The sequence below is a fragment of the Eumetopias jubatus genome, unplaced genomic scaffold (genome assembly GCF_037043125.1).
Source record: "Eumetopias jubatus isolate StellerSeaLion01/CBP00866 unplaced genomic scaffold, mEumJub1_p1.0 scaffold_3, whole genome shotgun sequence".
NCBI lineage: Eukaryota > Metazoa > Chordata > Mammalia > Carnivora > Otariidae > Eumetopias > Eumetopias jubatus.
In genome coordinates this window covers 46,807,720-46,828,983 of record NW_028274809.1, presented here as the reverse complement: position 1 = coordinate 46,828,983, position 21,264 = coordinate 46,807,720, and the positions used below count along the sequence as shown (strand labels likewise).

Genomic DNA, 21,264 nt, shown 5'->3' with positions numbered 1-21,264 from the left:
GTTAAATGACGATGGTACTCCCCTACCAGGCTTTGCCTCTCAGGACCCTGCTTTTCTCCCAAGAAAAGAGAAATAAAGGTTATTTCTCATGGACTAGAAAGTATATTGCCAAATACTCACGAGTAAAATCTCTGAAGAAAGTTCTTGGAAAGATTTTTTTCAAAGCCGAGTTGAAGTTATTTTGTTTTCCCTTCCAGGCGTTGAAGAGAGGATTTATCTTTTCTACTTCTTTTCAACAGATCAAGGAACTGGGGAGTGGAGAATAGTGAAAGAAATGTAATCTGATCCTGCCAGCAGTGAAAGGGCGAGGTAAGAATTTGACGATTATACAGCCCAAAGTCGCTCCTGTCTATTGGAGCAAAGGGGGAGCCTCACAGCTGCTTTCAGAGATCACTGGCTTCCTGTTTAGGTCACTCCAACAGTATTTAGGCTAATTTTGCCAAACTCTTTGAAAGGCTTTTCTTTTATGGACTAAACAAAGGAAACAGCTTACACTAAGAATTCACAATTACTCCCCTTGAAGAACTCTTTCTTTTACTTTCTAGGATTCCTTTTGTAATCAGTTAAAAAAACGAAACACTTTTTCCCCCAGAGTTATATATTTCTAAAGCAATATATATATAGTATTTTTACACTGTTACTTAATAAAATAAACTTTTTTTCCTTCAAATTATTTTATCCACATTATCGGTATACTTAGGAAAAAATCTGGGGGGTACTGAAGTTTCCTATGATTAGAGAGGCAATGTACTGCATTTTCTGTTGCAGCATGTCAGGCTTGTGAACCCTACATCTCAGCTAGTTGCTAGTTTTGCAACTTTGGTCAATTATTTAAACACTCTGTGCCTCTGTTTCTTTTTCCCTAAAATAATGATAATCAAAATTCCTAAGTTTGATATAAGTTAAGTAGTAAATGGATTAATACATATAAATATATGTATACATATAATGTATGTAAAGTGCTTGAGACAGGCTGCCACACATAGCAAATCTTCAAAAAATGTTAATTACTGTATTTGTTACTACTTATTGTTTGATGATGATGATATTAACATTTCACCTGATTTGTAAATACTTAAATATGTCCGTTTGCTCTGCTGTAGGCTGCTGTCATTTACGTTAACCTTTAGTATTTTCATAATGAAATTATGGTTAGATCAGACTAAGATCACTAGAGCTTTCCCAGCATGTCATAATCTACTATGCCATGAAGGCTTAAGTCATTTGATCAGAAAATCCATCAGTTTCTTGTTTTTTCCATTTCAGATTGTCTTTGTGCCTTCAACTTTTTTTGCTTCATTTCTTCGATCTGTGGGTAAGGGGTAACTTTTCTTCTGTGTTTTTAATATTTATCAAATAACTATTAGGTGTCTAGTACATAAATTACCTCATCTAATCCTCACAATTAGCTTATGAAGAAGGTCGTCTATGATGTGTGTGCCCAGGGCAGGCCACCCCAAGATGGCCTACTTTGGCATGAAGATTACTTTTTAGTTAAAAGCAATCAAAACCCAGCAGATTCAGAAAAGGCTATTTACCTTCAAAACAATCGCCTAAAAGAATTTAGATAGAAGACCTGCTCCAGGAATAGAGCTATTGCTAGAAATAACTACATTACAACATGAATAGGCATGGTAGAGAAGACCCTAGCAAGATCTGTTGAATCAAAGTCTACTAGGTCTCATTGTTTCTGATAATCCTGCAAACATTTGTTTACCAAACATTTGCTCTTTTTTATCTTCCAGTAAATTGCATTCCTTTCTTTTGAAGTCCCAGACTCCTACTCCCTTCTCCTAGTTCAGAATGACACATATACCTCATTTTGCCTGACTGTCTTTGGAATTTCCATGCCTGTGGATCACCCATATGTACAAAATTAATTTGATTTTCTCCCATTAATCTGTCTCATGTCAATTTAATTTTTATTCCGGCTAGAAGGACCTTGAAGGACCAATAAAATTCTTCCTTCCTGCCAATGGTATAGGAGAAAAAAAAATAATTTTCCCTCTACCCTTCTAGGTTCTTGGCTGAGACAACTCTGTAATAAAAAGATTAACAGGAAAAAAACAAACAGAAGTTTAATCACATGTATACCTTCTGTATACCTGGGGGATACCTAGGAAAACTGAATAAAACTGAAAAACTGAATAAACTGAAGTGGCCCAAGCCACCACCTTAAACATCTCTAAAGACAAAAGATAATGTTGGGGGGGTGGGTGAGCCAGTTATGGGAAGCTATTGGGAAAAGACAGTAAACAAAGATTAGGTTGCTATGCAAATTTAAGTCCTTGCCTTCTCCATTGATTAAAAAAAAAAAAAAATTTCTAGAGATTTAGTTATCCTCCTCTTTCTGCTACAGAGAGGTAGAAACCTGGATAGACATAATGTACATGTCCCTTAAGAAAGGATAACTTCTCCACTTTCAAAGCTTTTCCTGTGTCTGTCATTTTTTAAAAAAAAGAATCACCCTAAGTGGGAGATACAGACTTTCAGTTATGGAATGAATAAGTCGGGGATAAAAAGTGCAGCATAGGGAATATAATGGTGTTATAATGGTGTTGTATGGTGATAAATGGTAGGTAGCACTCAGTGGTGAGCATAATGATCAATCACTGTGTTGTACCTGAAACTGGGGTAAAATTATCAGCTGTATGTCAATTAAATAAAATTAAATAAAATTAAATAAATAAATAAATAGTTATAAATCAGGCCAAGGAAATAGTAAAGAAAATATGTTCTAGGGCGCCTGGGTGGCTCAGTTGGTTAAGCGACTGCCTTCTGCTCAGGTCATGATCCTGGAGTCCCGGGATCGAGTCTCACGTCGGGCTCCCTGCTCAGTGGGGAGGCTGCTTCTCCCTCTGACCCTCTCCCCTCTCATGCTCTCTCTCACTTTCTCTCTCTCTCAAATAAATAAATAAAATCTTTAAAAAAAATATGTTCTATCTTTCTAACATGGCAAAAAACAAAACAAAACAAAACAAAAAACCCAAAAAACGAAACAAACAAACTGAAAAAAACAGCCTCAATAATCCTTATGCCAAAGAAGCTTATTTTGGGGATGACAAATTCCACTCCCTTTCAATGGCCATTTCACAGGTTTGGGAGGGTGAGTATGGTTTGTGGAGCTCTGATTCAAATCATGTGGTCTGACTTCAAAGTACAGATGTTTAAATATTCTTTTGTGCTCCTTTCTCACACATATTCTGTATTTCACACCAAAATAAAGCTTTGCTGTGTGTTGAAATTTCAGTTTTAACAATGAAACGTTGCTGTATAATTGTTATCCCTTATTACCTCATACCCTGCCACTCAAGCACATTCAGTGTTCCCTTCTTATTCTGATTGTTGAGGAGAGTTGCCTGTTTTTGCATTGGAATGAACACTGATTAATTTTTTGGCTAATCTACAGTCAGGCTTCTTTTTTGGAACTTGAACTAAGAGCTATAGAAAAAGTATACAGGAAGTGCCAAACTCTTAACTAAAAAGCTGAGAGAGAGAAAGGTCTGGCAGCTGTAGTGGTGTGTGCAAGATGATTATGTGCAGAAAGCCAGGTGAGAGAGAATGGTGAAAAGAATAATCGAAAGAGAACGTGAGGCCTCCAGGAGTCAGGGAAAGAATGAAAGTAAGAAGAGCAAGACTGGGAGCAGGAGAGGTGAGAGAGGATGCCTGAGCTCTACAGCAAAGTCCTTTCTAGGTCTAGTTCAAGTTCTTCTAAGTACTCAGAAACATATATCCTTGTATCAATCCCTTTTCCCCTTGTTAAAAAGAAAACCACAGGCCCAAAATGGCATCACTTAGGCCAAGTCACTAAACTGGGGCTTAGTACCTAACTAATTGCAATTTCAACCTCCCCCCAGAAATGTAAATCTTAACCGGTTAGTCAGGAACTTCCTGATAAGCACCAGTGAGGTGATCTGTCACCGGGGCCCTCCACATTCCCCAGTGGCAGACAGTTCACCTAATAAGACCTCCTGCCCTTAAACCTAAGGAAGGATGACCTTACCTGAAACAATCCTTTCTTTTCATTTGCTAACAACTTTCTTGTTCCACCGTCCTTCCTATAAAAACCTTCCATTTCGTACAATTTCTTGGAGCTCTCCTCTATTTTCTAGATGGGATGCTGCCAAATTCATGAATTGCTTGATAACGCCCATTAGATCTTCATATCTACTTGGTTAATTTTTGTTCTTTAACACCCTAAAGTCATTTAAGAAATCTGTTTTTTATTATGTAAAGAACTCTATCTGAAAGAGCGACAGCAGAGCTGAAATAAATTTCCTAGAGATCATCAATTTCATATTTATGCTGCACTTAGCATCAATGAAAACTTTTTACCATTTTGTTTCCATATAACTTACACAAACTGGCATATTCTTGTCCTGAAGAGAGCCTGGGGACATGATGGAAAATTATTGTTAAGACAGTCTGTCACTAATGGCTCAGTGGACTCAGCTTTTCTCTTCCCTGAGCTTTGCCTGAGCGCCTTCTTATGGTTTTACCACCAGTTTGCATTCCACTGTGTACAAGTCTAAGTCGAAATTAGTTGGATAAAAATTTTTTTTCTCACCAGCAATTCAACTATTTGCCCTTTTGTCTTAAAGCTCTTTGTATCTCTTGGTATCTGGAAGTTTCAAGTACCTACCTAATACTAGGTACTTTCCTTTTCATTCTTTACCATTCCCTGTTAATTTTTTTCTTCCAACTCTGATACAATTCAAATAACATTTCAGGCTTTTACTATGAGTTTGGTTATTTCAAGAGTACACATTGTTGCCACATAGAAAACCACAAAATTAGACAGGATGTTAGAAACCAAATTATGCAGAAGTTTTTATAAACATCTTAAAATCAAATTTTATCACATAGAACACTCATTTCATGCATTTCTGTCTACTCTGAAGTATGTGAAAGATTAGATATTCTATTGCTTTATATTTCAGCCAATTACTTATCACACAGTGTGACTACACAGATCTTTAATTGGATTAGGTGAGGGATGAGTGCTTGAGCTTCTTTCTTCATCTCAGCCTTCATCCTTTTTCCAGAATCTAAACCATGTACTGCTTGTAGTTCACTTTCCCGAAAGTGGATTTCTGAAAACTGATCAACAAATGGAAACCCTATATGTTTTCAGATTTCAAATGTAAAAAAGAATGATATCTAAATTTTATCAAATTGTATTCATAGAAACTGTGTAATAGGTATGACACATACCGACATGGGTGCAAAACTGCCTCTATTTCATTATGAACAAAACAAATTTAGCTATGAAGCCCATATTTTTACTAATGTGAAGAATTTGTTTTGTTTTATCCATTAAGTATCTCAATTTTCTTAATTTCCAAAAAGATTTAAAAAAAAAAAACAATTTCAAAAGCAATTCTTCTCATAGGGAAGCAGGGAACTAAATATATGTCAGGGAGAAAGGGAATACTTAACTTCTTTTTCTACTTTTCTCTGTGGTAGATTATATTATTTGTTCAAACATTCTTGCTGCTCCTCCCTTGGGGTCCCTCTTTGATTAACCAGGGACAAGAGTCTATTTTCCCTCCACATTGACATCAAGTTTTGCTATATTGCTAGCCTCGGCTAATAGAATGAGCAGACAAAAAACAAATAAGCAACAGCTAAACAGATTTTTATAAGCTTTATGGGAAGTTTATGAATTTTCTGGTTCTATAATTTTTTTTTCATTTTCTCTGACCAGATGACTCTCATGTCCCCCGTGAGGGTTATTCATTTGAACCCTTTATTGTGGATTCATAAGAAAGAAGAAACGGAGTACTAACACAGATGACCCACAAAAAATGACTGAAAATAAACTCTTTCTTGGTAAAAACCCTGTAGATTTTGGGGGTAGTTTGCCCTCAAGCGTAACTTAAGCAGAAATGAATAATACACTCTCTACTTATATACCTTCTTCCCTCAAAGATATATTATCTTCACTGCATCCATATTATTATATTATGTAACCATAGATACTGAACTAAATTGGACCCTTGAACTGCATTCCTTCTGTCTCTCTGAACCCTATTCTTTTTTTCTTTTTTCTTTTTTTCCTATGAACTTCATTGCAGGATATGAAGTAATTTGGGGGGAATGTTTTCTGGAAATTTACTGATGATAAGCAGCAGCATAAACAAAATTAAACACCAATCAATTTGAAATATGTTGCAGCTTGAAGTAAACTCTTGTTTAGGAATAAAATAGTAACAAAAGGGTTTTTAGGAATTTTATGGTCACAAACTGCCTAAAGTTATAGAAAAACAAGTTCTCTAATTAGGTTGAATCTTCACATGGAAATCAAAATAAGTGCTTACATACAAACTTGAGAACTAGAGTCATTATGTTACTTTTGTTTTATCTAGGTCATATTTTTATTAATAGTATAATTCTTTCTTTTCTTATGAGAATTATTATTGGGAAGTAGTGGTAACAGTGGGACCTTGAAGGTCTCATCATGGCTGAGGGTTATTTAGTGTTCTCTGGAGATCTTCACAGGACTCTCAGTCATAACTTGCATTATTAACAGGCAGACATCTTGTGCAAATGATTTTCCTTATCAGACAAAACATATTAACTAAGAATACAGGGAAAGCTACATTTTTGTGTCATCTATGCTTAGGCATTGCATTTCATAATTATTGCTACTTATTGATATTTTTAAAATGTAATGTCTTAGAGGAAAATTAAAACAAGTTGAATTCCTAGTTTTTTCTTTCTAGATCTCTAGAATCAGATATTCTATTAGATAGCATGGTGAGATTACTTAGAATCTTCACTTTCATTAATATGTTTCTTTCCTAATCTCATTTAGTTTGTCTAACTCCTTCCGTGAGAATCTGGAATGTATATCTGTATCACTAACACATGAATAAAGAGGTAAATTCTTTTGCTTCTCATTCATGAGTATAGGATTTGTTATACATCTACTTCTGTGAAATAAGTCCCATGGAAGTGACACATCTGTTAAAAAAAGCATCATACCATCTTAGGTCACAATAATTGATCTATATCATCTAGCATAAAGAAAGTAACATGCCCACTTCACTTTGCAGTATTTTGCTCTCATATCTGGACCAAATTTTAGAGAGCAATTGCCAAAGCAGAGTGTGTTCAGAGTAGTGAGATAAAACCTAGTTTTTTAAGGCATACACATTGATATATCTTAAAAATACGCACATCTAAAAAAATATTGATGAGACCTAGGATATTTAATTTTTAGAAGAGAAACTAAAATTGTGGGGAGTCATAGTATATATTATCTTAAAGTATTCAGGAGATGATTGTGTAGAAACGACAGTAAATTTAATCTATACTGCTCCAGAGAGAATATAATTAGGTGGATGAAGATATTGGGAACACATATTTTTAGCTTAAAATTAGGATAACTTTCCTGCCAATTGTAGTTTAAAAAGATAGAATGAGCCGTTCTGTGATAAGGAGTATGTCCATTCCTTGAAGTAATAAAGGAGGGAAAGTGATATGTGGAAGCTCTTCCAAAGACATCCTGACATTGGATGAGAGAACTGGACTAAAAGACAGGAAAATCACCTCCAGTATTCAAAACCCTTGAGCCCTCTTACTCCTTGATTAACAGTAAGGTTAATATAGCTACACATATAAAAACAATAATATAAATAACAAACATAACAACAAGAATTAGTGTTTACTTAAGGCTTACTTGCTGCCAGACATTATTCTCCATGTGTTATAGTTAAGAAACCATCATGAAATGGGTAATGTTATTTTCCCATTTGGAGATAAAGATAAATGGCTCATTCACTTGTGCAAATTCAAAGAGCTAATAAATGAAAGTGGGATTTGAATCCAGATAGTTTGAATTCTGAGAATACAATTTAACTATTAGGTCACACTAACCTCTCTCTTTTAGACATTGCGTTACCTTTCTTATACGTTTCCATAGCCATAAAAATAAATACTTATTGTCCTTGTTAGTAAAATAGAAAAAAATTTTCTTAAAGCCACATCTAGCAATTTCTAAATTATATATAATCTAGAAATAGAGAAATTCTACATCTCTTATGCAAAAAAATTACACACTGCTTTGTGCATCAGTAGATATTTACAATGATATCAAGTGCAATATTTTTTATAAAAATGTAAAATTAAAAACAATTAAAAAAACCAATCAACATGGAATAGATAAATTCATTGTGGTAATCATTTGATAGAATATTATTTGGAAAAGTAGGTATTCATGAATATCTGTGAACATGTTCAGAACTCAAAAATAAATCACTAAGTAAAAAACGTGGGGCGCCTGGCTGGCTCAGTCAGTAGAGCCTTTGACTCCAGGTCTTGGTGTTGTAAGTTCGAGTTCCACACTGGGTGTAAAGATTACCTTGAAATCTTAAAAAGAAATGCAAAAATCAAGAACATCATTTACCTAACTTTGGAAACACACAAAAGTGATACTGTATATTAAGTAAAGATATATATGTAGTGAAAGGACATGCATTTATGTTAGTTGGTTGTTCTGGAAAGGAAAGAAGAAAAATACAACTGGGAAAAGCTATAAAATATAGTACAGCCTTCAACTGTATTTGTAACATTTTATATCTTTTATATAACAATACTGCATAATACTATATTTTATATAAAATACTATGCAGCAAAATGTAAATACTTTTATAGAAAATATATAGAAAATATGATAATGTTAGCATTTATTAATTGTAGATGGTCATTACTTGGATTCTTGATATTTTTTTCTTATACTTTTCCTTGATTATGAATATTTAAGCTAAAAATCAATTATAACATATAACAACAAAAGACTAGAGAGAGAACATTTCCACTGTTCATTGTCCCCAAAATGTTTAATTTTTGAAATTCTAAAATCTGCCTAAATGAAAGCAAAAAATACGGCATCAAGGCAACATTAAAAAAAGAGTAAGTTCTTGAAACATTATTCTATTTGGCCATTTTTATTACAATGTGACTAAAAGAATAGGGAGTCTTTTACTTTTGTATGAGGCTGTTCTCTTTTATAATTTTCAAAGTCAATTTTCATGAAAGGCAAAAATGTTTCCTGGCTAACTTCACTACCAGTTTCACAGAATGGATAATCGATAAGTGCTAATGTAATAACTACATAGAACTAATAAAAGCACCCCTCTTCTAAATGTACTGATTTTTCTTTTTAAGGAGCCTTTCTCACGAAGGACGTGACAAGCCTTGGCAGACTGTATGAATTTGAACATAGCACTCTCTTTGGCTTCTGTCCCATGCACAAATACCTTTAGAATTTTACTGTCAGAGAGGGTTTCTTTTTTGCCTCTATTTTGCTTTTATTGTGAGAAAAATGAATAAATAAAGTTCTTTCGGGGGTAGGGCTACTTACTCTTTATAAACAGAAGCATCAGCTTAGTTGAATGTGAACTGTCTGACTAATAAATGGAAAGCTGAAATAGCATTCTTGATATGTAATCTTGATACCACTTTAAGTCTTGCAACATCAAGTATAAATCTTGGAACAGATATAATGCAGCACAAGAAGAAGCACATAATCTCTTGATAGACCCTGCCCTCAGAGAGCCTGGCTGACTAGATAGTGTGATCTTGCCCCGCACTTCAGAGCACAAGAGAACAGCCAACCATCCTCATTCTTTCTCTGACTCTAACCGCAGCTCTCCACACAAAGATCAACTAACTTGAGGAAGACCCAGGTCCTTAGACTCTTCACTCATTCTTTCAGATAAGAACAGAATTTCATTTTGAGAAAGGTTGGGTTTCTGCAAAGCAGGTAATAACATAACTGACTTATTACAACTTTCTCCAATTTATTGGCCTTCTCAGCAGTTAAATTATATATTTATCCTAGATTCCTCAACCTTTCCGCTCTTGACATTTTGGGACAGACAATTCTTTGTTGCAGTGGGCTTTCCTGTGCATTGTAGCAACATCACTGGCTTTTATATATCAGATGCCAGTAGCAAACTCCCCCTTAATGGTGATAACTAAAAAGGTCTCCAGACATTTTTTTTAAGACAGTGAGAGAGGGGGGAGGGCGGGGGCGAGGAAGACAGGGAATCTTAAGCAGGGGCCTTGCACAGTGTAGAGCCCAGAGCAGGGCTTGATCTCATGACCTGACCTGAAATCAAGAATTGGATGCTTAACCCACTGAGCCACCCAAGTGCCCCTCCAGACATATCTAATATCCCCTAGAGGGAAAATCTACTTGGAGTTAGAACCATTGTTCTCCCATGAGCCCAATTCTGCAAACCTAATCTCATTCGGGTGTTCTGTCCAGCTGCCTGGTCCTACACTGACTGATGGCATATCCCACGTTCTTCCTCTGAAATTCTACTCTGCAAGTTTTGGGCCTGTCAGATGGCTTCTCTGCAAAGTTCGTCTAGATATGGAAAGTGGGCATTCTTTCAACTGATTTTTATTTCAAATAAAATGAAATATTGGTAAAATAAAATAACTGATTAAATAAAAGTATCTGTTATTTATAAAACGTAGGAAAAGTATAGAAAAGACCAAACTCAAATAAAACATTACTCATATATATTGTCCAACTATAGGCATTACAAAAATTATTCTATATATTCTCATAGATAGCTCTATATAGGTGCATGTACATTATATGTTTGTGTTTTCCAAATGAGATTACATTGTGTCTATCCATATGTAGTCTGTTTTTAATCATTTAACATCTTTTTTCACAGTATATTGTCTTCTAATACATTATTTTAATAGTTCATGCTATTTAATTACAAATGTTTCATTATTTAGTAAACCAATGTCCTATTAGAAAGCTTCAACTTTTAAATGAATGTAAAAGATCTAAATTCCACAGGAAATATATTCTAGAAAGCCTATAGTCCCTGACATCATATTGATACCAATTATGGATTTTATGTCAAAGGAATTAGGCCTGTTTTCTTCATGAAGTCAGCCAGGTTGTTGCCATAGATCCATGGACCTCTGTATCTTATTAGGCAAATGGCTACATCTTCCAGTAGTACTTTGACATTAGTAGAAGATTTATCTCCCAGGAACTGAGATTCTTCTCTTGGAATGTGACCGGAGGGAATTTAAAACTATGGAGATGCTTATCTGATAATATTCCTTCTAGTTATTACAGTATCAGAAAAAGTTATAAAGGCAGAATAGGGTTGTTGAGCTTTAAATAGAGGAGGAAATGTACAAAAGTTTGGTAAGTCTATTTAAAAATAAGACATAGACCAGAGTTCAAGTTCTTCTGAGTAAAAGTTAGTCTAACTGCTATATGTAATGTGTGCATAGGTGCATTAGAGTGTATCTGTATTGTATTAGAGTCTAAAAGTTGTGTTTATGACAATTATCTCAAAAAAGTTTTAAGTGGTACCATGTAATGGGTTAAAAAGAAATTGAGTGTACTTTGTTATTTTTATTTGATCCTGATCACTTAAATTTCTAAGTATCTTATATGAAATAACTATATGGGTAATAACTTTTCATTCAAAACATGTATTTTGTTTAAAATAAAAATATTTTTATTTTTATCTCTTTGTTAAGTATATATTTATGTTTTCACTAATCTTTTCTAAAAGAACCCAAAAAAACCATGCTGCTCAGTGTCATTTGGAATTCTGAAGAAAAATGGCTCACTAAGGTGGATTTATGATTATCTATCTCCCTTTGTCTGATGATATAGGACACAGCTACCCAAACAAGAATGGTTGGCAGGCAGAATTTGATGAGATTTTTTGTAAGAATCATAAAAATATTGCTAATAGATAAACTTTGTTTTAGAAATTTAAAAGTTATTTCTCATAAGTTTACATATGTTTGTTAAAATATTCTCACAAATTTCTTAGGAAAAATTTCAAAGTGCAAAATAAGACAGCATATAAATATACAACATGGACATATTTACTGAGTATTAACCATAGAACAGTCTCTGTTCTAGGATTTAAGGAAACGCTAAAGAACGAGGCAAGTAAAACCCTTGTCTTCTTGAAACCTTCATTTTAGAGCAATAAACTGAATGTCACTAATGATGTAATGATGATTACAGAGAACAAACGAATGTCTCACCTTATAAAATATCTCCTTTTAAAGCTGCTTAGAAAAAAATTATTCCAAGAGCTTCATGTAAAATTCTATTTCTTTAATTTATACAAAATTGTGTTAGTTTTTCTTGTAGAGGTTTTCACTAATTACAATATCTGAAATGTAAAAACAAATTTTTATTCATTTCACATCTTGATTAATTTCTTAAAACTTTTAGAATGGAATTTTCTGGTTAAAATTTTTAAATCAGTGTTTAACCCGCTGACTTCAGCGCTTATGATAGTACCTATCTAACAACTCCCTCAACGATACTTTTAAAGGTTTTGTTCTCAGTTTTACAGGCAAAACATACAAAAATTTTAATTTGCAGCCCACTGAGGAACAAGGAAGCTGTTCATTTTCTTATTAAACATTTTCATTTTTCTTTCGTGAAGTGTTATTTGTATTCTTTGTTCATTTTTTACATATTTGGTGTGCATATTTTTTGATTTATAAGAGTTCAAACTTCATATCCCAGATTTTCCCTTTTAAAAAGCTTAAAATTGAGGTAAAAGGTAAATGGACGTTTATTTTTAATTATTAAAACGTGCCAAATTGCCAAAATTTGGCTCAAGAAAACAAAATATTAGTTATTATTTGTTAAAGGAATATATACATATTATAGGTGTGTATATATATACGTACATATACATGTTTAAGGATAAAATGCAATATTTTCTCTATTGCATTGTACTAAAACAAGGAAATCTGTATGATAATATAACAACAGTAATAATAATGATGGTATTAATAAAAATTATTGAGCACCTAGTATATATATGCCTTGTAATCTGCTATACCTTTTACAAATAATTATTTTAATCCTTAAACAATCCTTTAAAGTAGCCATTTTTTACTATTTTAAAATTGAAGGAATATGAACATCAGAAAGCTTAATTCAATTGACCAGAGTTTAGCACTTACAAAACCAAATCTCCAGTAATCCCTCATTTGTGATCTTTCCCGTGGGCACTACTGTAACAACATCCACCATGCAAGTGATTAGAAGGCAGAGCAAATGACATTGATTCCCATCAACAAGGCTTTGTCTTGTCATCACAAAACTCATTTTATGTTCTGCCCTCTTTTATGTCTCATCTTCCTAATGAAGATTGAATTTGGGAAAAAGCAGTGTTTGCTTGGAGTCTTTATTTGAATGGGAGAAAACTGGAATAGAATCAAAATTTTCCAAAAATAGTGAGAAAACTGTGATATTCTGTATACCATCGTCCTTCAAATTCTATGAATAGGATTTATTTCTGGCTCATGGAAAACATGGGGGCTATTTGTGGTTAATTACTGCCCTCTGTTGACAACAATGTTAAATGTCTTAATTGTTTAAGAGTATTTAAGGTGAGAATTACAAGAAATTTCACCTATAAAGCTCATCTACAAAGATGAATAATTAAATCTAAAAGAATTGAAGAGTCTTGCCTAACAGCCATAGCTAGCTAATGATTAAGGACAGAAAGACACCTCATGTATCATGGTCAGTATTATGATGAGTTTTGTGTTGACTAAATTTAAAACAATATTTTTTCCCTGACAATATTTTCCATTTTCTGAGACTCAGAAACAAAATTTACAATAGCCAAAGAATTTTTTACAGTTATTAAATTTTTTTAAAAATAAAATGTCCAGGGGCGCCTGGGTGGCTCAGATGGTTAAGTGTCTGCCTTTGGCTCAGGTCATGATTCTAGGGTCCTGGGATGGAGCCCTACATCGGGCTCCTGGCTCAGCGAGGAGCCTGCTTCTCCCTCTCCCTCTCCCTCTGCCTCTCCCTCTCCCTCTCCCTCTGCCTCTCCCCCTGCTCATGCTCTCTCTCTGTATCTCTGTGTCTTAAATGAATAAATAAAATCTTTTTAAAAAATAAAATATCTGTTCGGGTGAAAAATAAATCACAAAGTACAGAAAAGTGGGAAATAGAAAATAAACATCTTTCTCCCACTCTCCACCTGATTCCACTTCCAGAGGTGGGTACTATTAACTCTTCGTCATTCTGGAAATTATTTGTATGTGTATATAGTTTTTTTTTTTTTCAAAATTGAAGTCCTGTGCTCCATCTTTTAAAAAAAATTTAAAACCTATATCTTAGAGCTAATTCCATATTATCACATAAAGATATAAAGTATTTTTTTTAATGCCGCGGACTTTTATTGACACTTTGAGAATTAAGGCAAGTTTTGAATGTCCTTAATTAGGTTTGCTGATATTTCCTCATTATTAATTTAAGTTGTGCATTCTTAGACTGTTAACATAAGTGAGGCTGTTCTGTTCTGATTTCATTCTAGCAGGGGGCAGGTGATTTTGATTTGTCTCATTACTGATGATGGATAGTCACTTTGATCATTTAATCGAGGTACTACCTGCAGACCTCTCCATTGTAAGCTACCCCATATTTCTGCTCTGTGCACTGAGAGGATTTGAGTGGCAGAAGTGCTCAGCTAAGATATAAAATCAAAATGATTACTTTGTCAAATCCTTTCTCTCACATGGAAGGAATGGAATAGATCTCCATATGTAAGTATTATTTTCACAGTAGGACTGAGTATTGGTTTCCTGGCCTCTCATTTGATTCCAGCTCCCATTTCCAGAGGGACACACAGATTAGTGGGGTATTTGCACAGTTACACATGACTGTGAGGAATAGTTTGGTATATTAAATAATTTAGATAGGTCTGAAATTTGTTAATAAGTAAGACTATAGGTAACACGTGAAGCATAAAATAATATTTTCATTGGCAACTAGATGAACCAGAACTGCTGACAGTTTTTTCTTAAAACATTTAGTAAGACTGTCATATTTTCAAAAATCATATTAAAATTTCAGTCATGTAAATGTTTTTAAATTTTGATACTCATTAAAATTTTTCACTTTGCAACATTTTAATATTTTCAATGCTCTAGAAGAAAAGACTTTTTGAAAATATGAAATTTTTAAATGTTCAGATTTCATTTAATTTTAATTTGACAAAATATTTCAAATTGCATACACTTAAAGAAGAACAAAATTATACCAATATCTTGATTATAACATAATTATTAACTTTGTTGAAATGAAGGCAAGAAAGATCAATGGCATGGAATATAAATATAAATACTTATGAATCATGTATGTATTTAGTTTGTTATTCATCCAAAACATCACTGGCCAATTAACCAAATACCCAAATATGCAGAATAAAAATTCAATTGAGATGTCTTGGTATTTTGTCAACTTTCAGCCATATAAAAATGATAGATTTACAACATATTTTACAATTTCATCTTTATGAAGTGTATTTGTCTCAGATAGGAATATTTTATGCAATAATGTGCTAATTTAATTAACAACATATGGTCATCATTAATGCCTTGCTGCTTTCCACTTCACCTTATACAGAGGTGTTTTCTGAATAATCCATTTATCAAGTATTTATTGACCACCTACTACGTGGCACTACTGGGACTATAAGCAATAAACAAACCAGATAAACATTCCTGCCTTCTTGGAACTTAACATTTTTCTTCAAAGGGTTCAGGGCACATATTCAGGCGTATGACATAGCTCTTGCCCATGTGATAGCACACACAAACTCTCTCAATTTTCTTCATTGACATGGTAAATTTTGGCTGAGTTAACATGGTTTTCGTAGGATGAAGTCATCATTGTAGAGAGATTTATCAGAAGACTTGAAGAAAAGGTCTGGCCTTGGGGAAAATGTTTAGGGAGCAAAAGGAAGCAGAAGAATAATAGGAAAATGTCAATGCAACCAACAGTATTCCCAAAATTTAATGAGTAGAATTAAAAGAAGAAACAAGGAAAATACAAATTGAGTTTTGTTTCAGGCTAGACAGACATTCTAGAAAGTCAGCAGAATATGGTTGATTAATTGATATCTCAACATGTAATAAGCAATCACAAAACCACATCCTCTATATCCCTATGGAAACATAGTGATAAACAGGTGTTGTCCATTTTGCACGCACAGCAAAGCAAGGCTAATTAAAAGTACTATACTTGCAAGTTCAATTCCCTTAACAGCAAAGCCAATTCAGAAGAGGGTATTTTCATGGCATGATTTTCTTTTTCTGAGTTCTATTAGGATTGTGTCAGATCCCTATAGTAATGATTCATTAGAGAGCTTAGAAAGTGGGGTGCCTGCCAAAAACTCACCTGGACTGAGAAGAGTATTTCCACTTTTTTGACCACAGTCATTTTTCTCTCTTTTGATGTGGAAGTCATTCAGAATCCAGGTGACATTCATTAAAACCAAAGTCAGACTAAACAATGAAAGCATAACAATACTTGGTTTTCTTTCTCTTGCAAAGTAAGTAATGAAATGCATAAATGACAAGAGCAATCTAGATTTTTCATGTTTATCTGAAAGTCAGCGAGTGTACCTTTCCTTTCACAAAAATGGATGACAACTGATATGCATTTACTTTGTGTGATATTTCAGGCATCATTACCTACATGTCACTAAGCATGGAAATTATTTTCAGTGAGTTTTAACATTCCTTTATGCCACCTGTGTTAGGGGGCTGTTTTCCATTTTGAAACATTTCCCATGCTACTTGTTTTATTAATGCTTTGTGGACAGCGTTTATCACTCATAATCAATAAGGACCCAAATTCATTTTACTGTCTGAAACAACCTTAACTCCGGTCCATTCCACTGTCTCTCTTCCTCTTTAGAAATAGTCAATAGCCTGAAGTTGGGATGAATTTCTCCTATTTATTTATTTATTTATTTATTTTAAAAAGATTTTATTTATTTATTTGAGAGAGAGAGCGTACACGCAGGGGAGGGGCAAAGGGAGAGGGAGAAGCAGACTCCCCGCCAAGCAGGGAGCCCAATGCAGGACTCCATCTCAGGACCCTGGGATCATGACCTGAGTGGAAGGCTGATGCTTAACCGACTGAGCCACGCAGGGGCCCCTCCATTTACGATGTTGTACAATGCTATGTATGATTTTTACACAAATAATTTATCCAGTTGCTTTTTATTTTATTTTATTTTTAAAAAGATTTTATTTTTAAGTAATCTCTACGTCCAACATGAGGTTCCAACTCATAACCCCAAGATCAAGAGTCGCATGCTCTTCGGACTGAGCCAGCCAAGTGCCCACCCCACAGCCAAGTGTTTTTTGAAAAAAATACATAGTTTTTTGTTTTATGCTTTTAGTTTCTTGTTTTTTATTTAATGATTTTACACATACTTATTTTCTGGTCTTTTTATTTCTTTGGTATTTTTTTCTATTTTCTGAGGTTTGGGGGACTCTAATCATCCTGTTGGCTACATATGTGAAGGGTTGCTTATGATGCTAATAATTTTGAAAATGTTTTTAGCTTCACAGTGAGATTACTTGTGATAATCCTGTCTTGGATTACATATCTTTTTAGAGTGTGTACATTTGCATTTGCCCGGTATTCCAAATGACAGTTGTTATCCTACCTGCAAACTTTCTGTCACCCTTTTATTTTATAAAGGCATTTTATTTCATAAAATTGTCATAATGTATTGACTTTATTAGGACAACATAATTTACTACTGTTGCTGGCAAATTGTTAGAGAAACGTCCCCAGAATACCCAAGCAGATATATCCAGTAGGTAATTATATATATAACATTCATGTTTAGAAGAGAAGTATTAGAAACAGAAAAATATTTGGGATTCATACATATTTGTTGTATCTGCTAACAAGGATGTGAGAGTGATAACTGAGGTGCAGTCTTTAGATTAGAAGAAACAAATGTGTAAAAACTAGGGAAAGATCAGCAATCAGTGGATGACCAAAGAAAGAGGAACATGTATAAAGCTGGATTGTATCATTGATTTCCTAAATCTATCCTTCTTGATACCCTAGAAGTTTCTTAACTCCTCTGTCTCTCTTAATGTCTTGTGGATGGTAGCTCCTAAACAGTATTTTGATCTTTTCCATCTCTTCCATCCCCTAAGCTACCACCTTGGTTCTTCATTTCTTATTCAATTATTGCCATAGTTGTCTCTCTGACTAAGGGTTAGCTTCCAGTAATTTAGTTTCCAGATTGATATCAATGTGATCCTTTACAAACAAAACTCTGATCATGTCACTCCCTATGTAAATATTTGGTGCAGTAACTTTACAAATGTCTATTAAACACTTACTATGTTCTAAGTGCAGTACAAGATTTCATAATCTAAAATAATCATTCCAGTGGTCTACCTAGTATGTGACACCCAGAGTAGATTATTTTTTAACATCTCCCTCTCTGACAAATTTTTTTTCATTAATAACCTGAATTTTTCTGGAGCAGTTTAGGTTCTCAGCAAAATATGACAAAATTATTTTTTAAATGACCATGAAGCTAAATTATACATAACATTGGGGATATTGGATGTTCAAAAACAGATTCAGACATTGCCGTGATTGCTTTCCAGTGTGGGCTTTTTGGTTTTGCTTTAAACGCTTCCTTCTTGAGCTCTACTGGATTGCTGAGAGGAGAGAGGTTTCGTGGGGAGTGACGGAATTAACTTTGAGGAGGCTACAGTGGACCCAACCTCTCCCAGGTATGAGAAGACTGGAAAAGAAGGACTTAAGACTCTCGAGACTTAATCTATGGAAAACAACATAAAAAAGGAACTTTCAGCTCACTGGCTTTCTAATGTTTATTTTACCTACAAATAAGAGCTTTCCCGCTTCTCTCTGATAAGACCATGGTTAGAAACGAAACATTTCAAGTAAAAACCGATTTTAATTGTTTCATGTTGGTACAAGTGTCACATTCAATTTTCTTTCTGAAATTTAGAGTAATTATGAACCAGTTGCTGGTTACACAAAAATATTGCAAATGATTACAAGTTTCTCCAGATTTCTATAGAAGGAAAAGAACCAATATTTTTACAATAGTTTTTATATTTACTTAAGTTTGATCTGTCATCCTTTGTTACATTGTTACAAATGTACAATGTACAAATGTTACAAATCTTATAAAATAAGTTTTATGTAAATAAGTGTCCAATAATAAGTGAGTTTTAATACTACTGGAAGTTCTGCAAAAGAACTGCAATTTAAGTAACTACTACACTGTAACTCTGATGTAATGTTTTATTTTCTTGATCTGTTCTTTAATTTCTCAGTAATCAATTAGAAGTCAAAAAGAGGAATATATTTTAGTTTTAAAGATATTATTTAAATTTATTTTTTTAAGATTTATTTATTTTAGAGAAAGAGAGAGAGAGAGAGAACATGAGCAGGAGGGGCAGAGGGAGAGGGAGAGAGAATCTCAAATAGACTCCGCACTCAGCGTAGAGCCTGACACAGGGCTGGATCCCACGACACTGAGAGACCCTGAGATCACAACCTGAATCAAAACCAAGAATCAGATGTTTAACTGCACCACCCAGGTGCCCCATTATTTAAATTTAGTAAAAACTTTCATGCATGGAATAAAATTTTCACTCACTAAAAAATATTATTCTTCCCAGTTCATACTGTTTCAGTGTTTTAATTTTTAATCACAAATGCAAAAACAGGTCTCTTCTTGTTTACTAACTGAGCTCTGTTTAAACATTAAAGCTTTATTACTTTTCAAAAAATAAACATTAAAGCTTTATTAAAAAAAATCCTTAAAGCTTTATGTAATATGAAATCTTCTAGAGCATAGAAAAATGGAATGTTTCTTAAGTCATTGTATCATTTATCATAACCTTAATAGTATAACACATTAGGAAGCTCTAGGATAATTCATTTAGCACTATTATTTTTCTAAATACATTGATTAGAAATACAATTTCTCATAGTGTGAAAAGAATAACACCAGAAACAGAAAGGATTTAGGCAGAAATGTTAGTTTTGTTCAGAATTAGGGTACCAATCTTAAGCAATTACAAATACACATTAAAAAAGAAAAACCATATGCCAAAAATATTTGCTTAAATTCTGCATCCAATCTGAATTAAATTTCTAGACATTAGTAAAGAAAGAGGAATGTACAGAAACTGTTTAAAAACAATGAAGAATATTCATACACACACATATACACAGATAAACCAGCAAACAACACATAAAATAGTGAAATGCTGAGATAATTAAAAATAATGAAAAGACAGGAATGTCCATTATCATGATCTTTTTCAATATTCTTTTTGGTACTTTAGATCTGCACTGTCCAACACAGTAGCCATTTTTCATATGTGAAAATTTAACTTAAATGATTTATGATTAAATGAAATTTAAAAGTCAATTCCACAGTTGGACTAGCCATGTGGGCCTAGCACCTACCCATTGGTTAGTGAAGATTTAAAACATTTCCATTATCACTGAAAGTTCTGTTGGAGAGTGCTGTTCTTCTAAATAATGCAAGAAGACAAAAAAATAAATAAAACCCAATTTGTATATGCATTAAAATAGAGAGAGAAACTTACTCTTAGGTGTAGGTAACTGGAGTGCCTACCTAGAAAACTGAAGAAACTGCAAGTACATCAATAAGGAGATTTGTTGATTGTTTAGGTTAATACACACAAAAAAATCAGTGTAGCATTTTATCTCTATTAAAAATTACCATTAAGAAATGGAAATAAAAATACTGATATGGTAGTAAATAATAAACACATAATTAGTAAACGACGGAATACCATAAAGAAATTTAATGGCAAAAATGGAAAATCTGTATAATTTGTTTTCAGTGTATTATTGATGGATGTTAAACAAGACCTGCACAAAATGGAGAAACCATGTAGCTAAATAGAAGTGATTGCAAAATTAATAATTTCAAGCAATTCCATAGTAATTTGATTTTACTTTAGATTTTAAATAGGATTTTGTAATTCAGAAGAATTATATCTAGCAAAATTATGAAGAAGAACTGAAAGAGCAGGTTCTGTTCTTGCCTTACTAGATATTAAAATTGAGTATGAAAACATCATATGCAAAAGGAAGTGTATTGTCTCATTAAGGTGCCCAGTAAATAGTGGAATATATAGAAAGCCTATAAAGGAATTTAATATAGTGCTATAAAGGAAACATTTTAATTCAGTGGGAAATTGCTTATTTAAAAATGTTGCCGTGCATTTATTAATCATCTGGCAGAAGAAAAGCCAGATTTTTACTTCATCATTTAAAAATCAATGTCAATGAAGTAAATATTTAAGTGTAAAGCAAATGAATAAATATTCTACAAAAATAATAGAAAAATGAAGTGCTATAGATCTTACCGAGCACAGGAGGTATTC

General features: G+C 33.4%; 1 protein-coding gene across 1 annotated transcript in view; it reads right to left on the bottom strand.

Moving 5' to 3' along the window:
• The window catches only part of TFPI (tissue factor pathway inhibitor), a 62,254-nt gene extending 61,921 nt beyond the window's left edge, over nt 1-333 (bottom strand). Inside the window, exon 1 of the mRNA XM_028124905.2 lies at nt 121-333. The gene's annotated coding sequence lies outside the window, so the exon portion shown is untranslated. The remainder of the gene's footprint in view (nt 1-120) is intronic.
• Between the last annotated feature and the right edge of the window lie 20,931 nt (nt 334-21,264).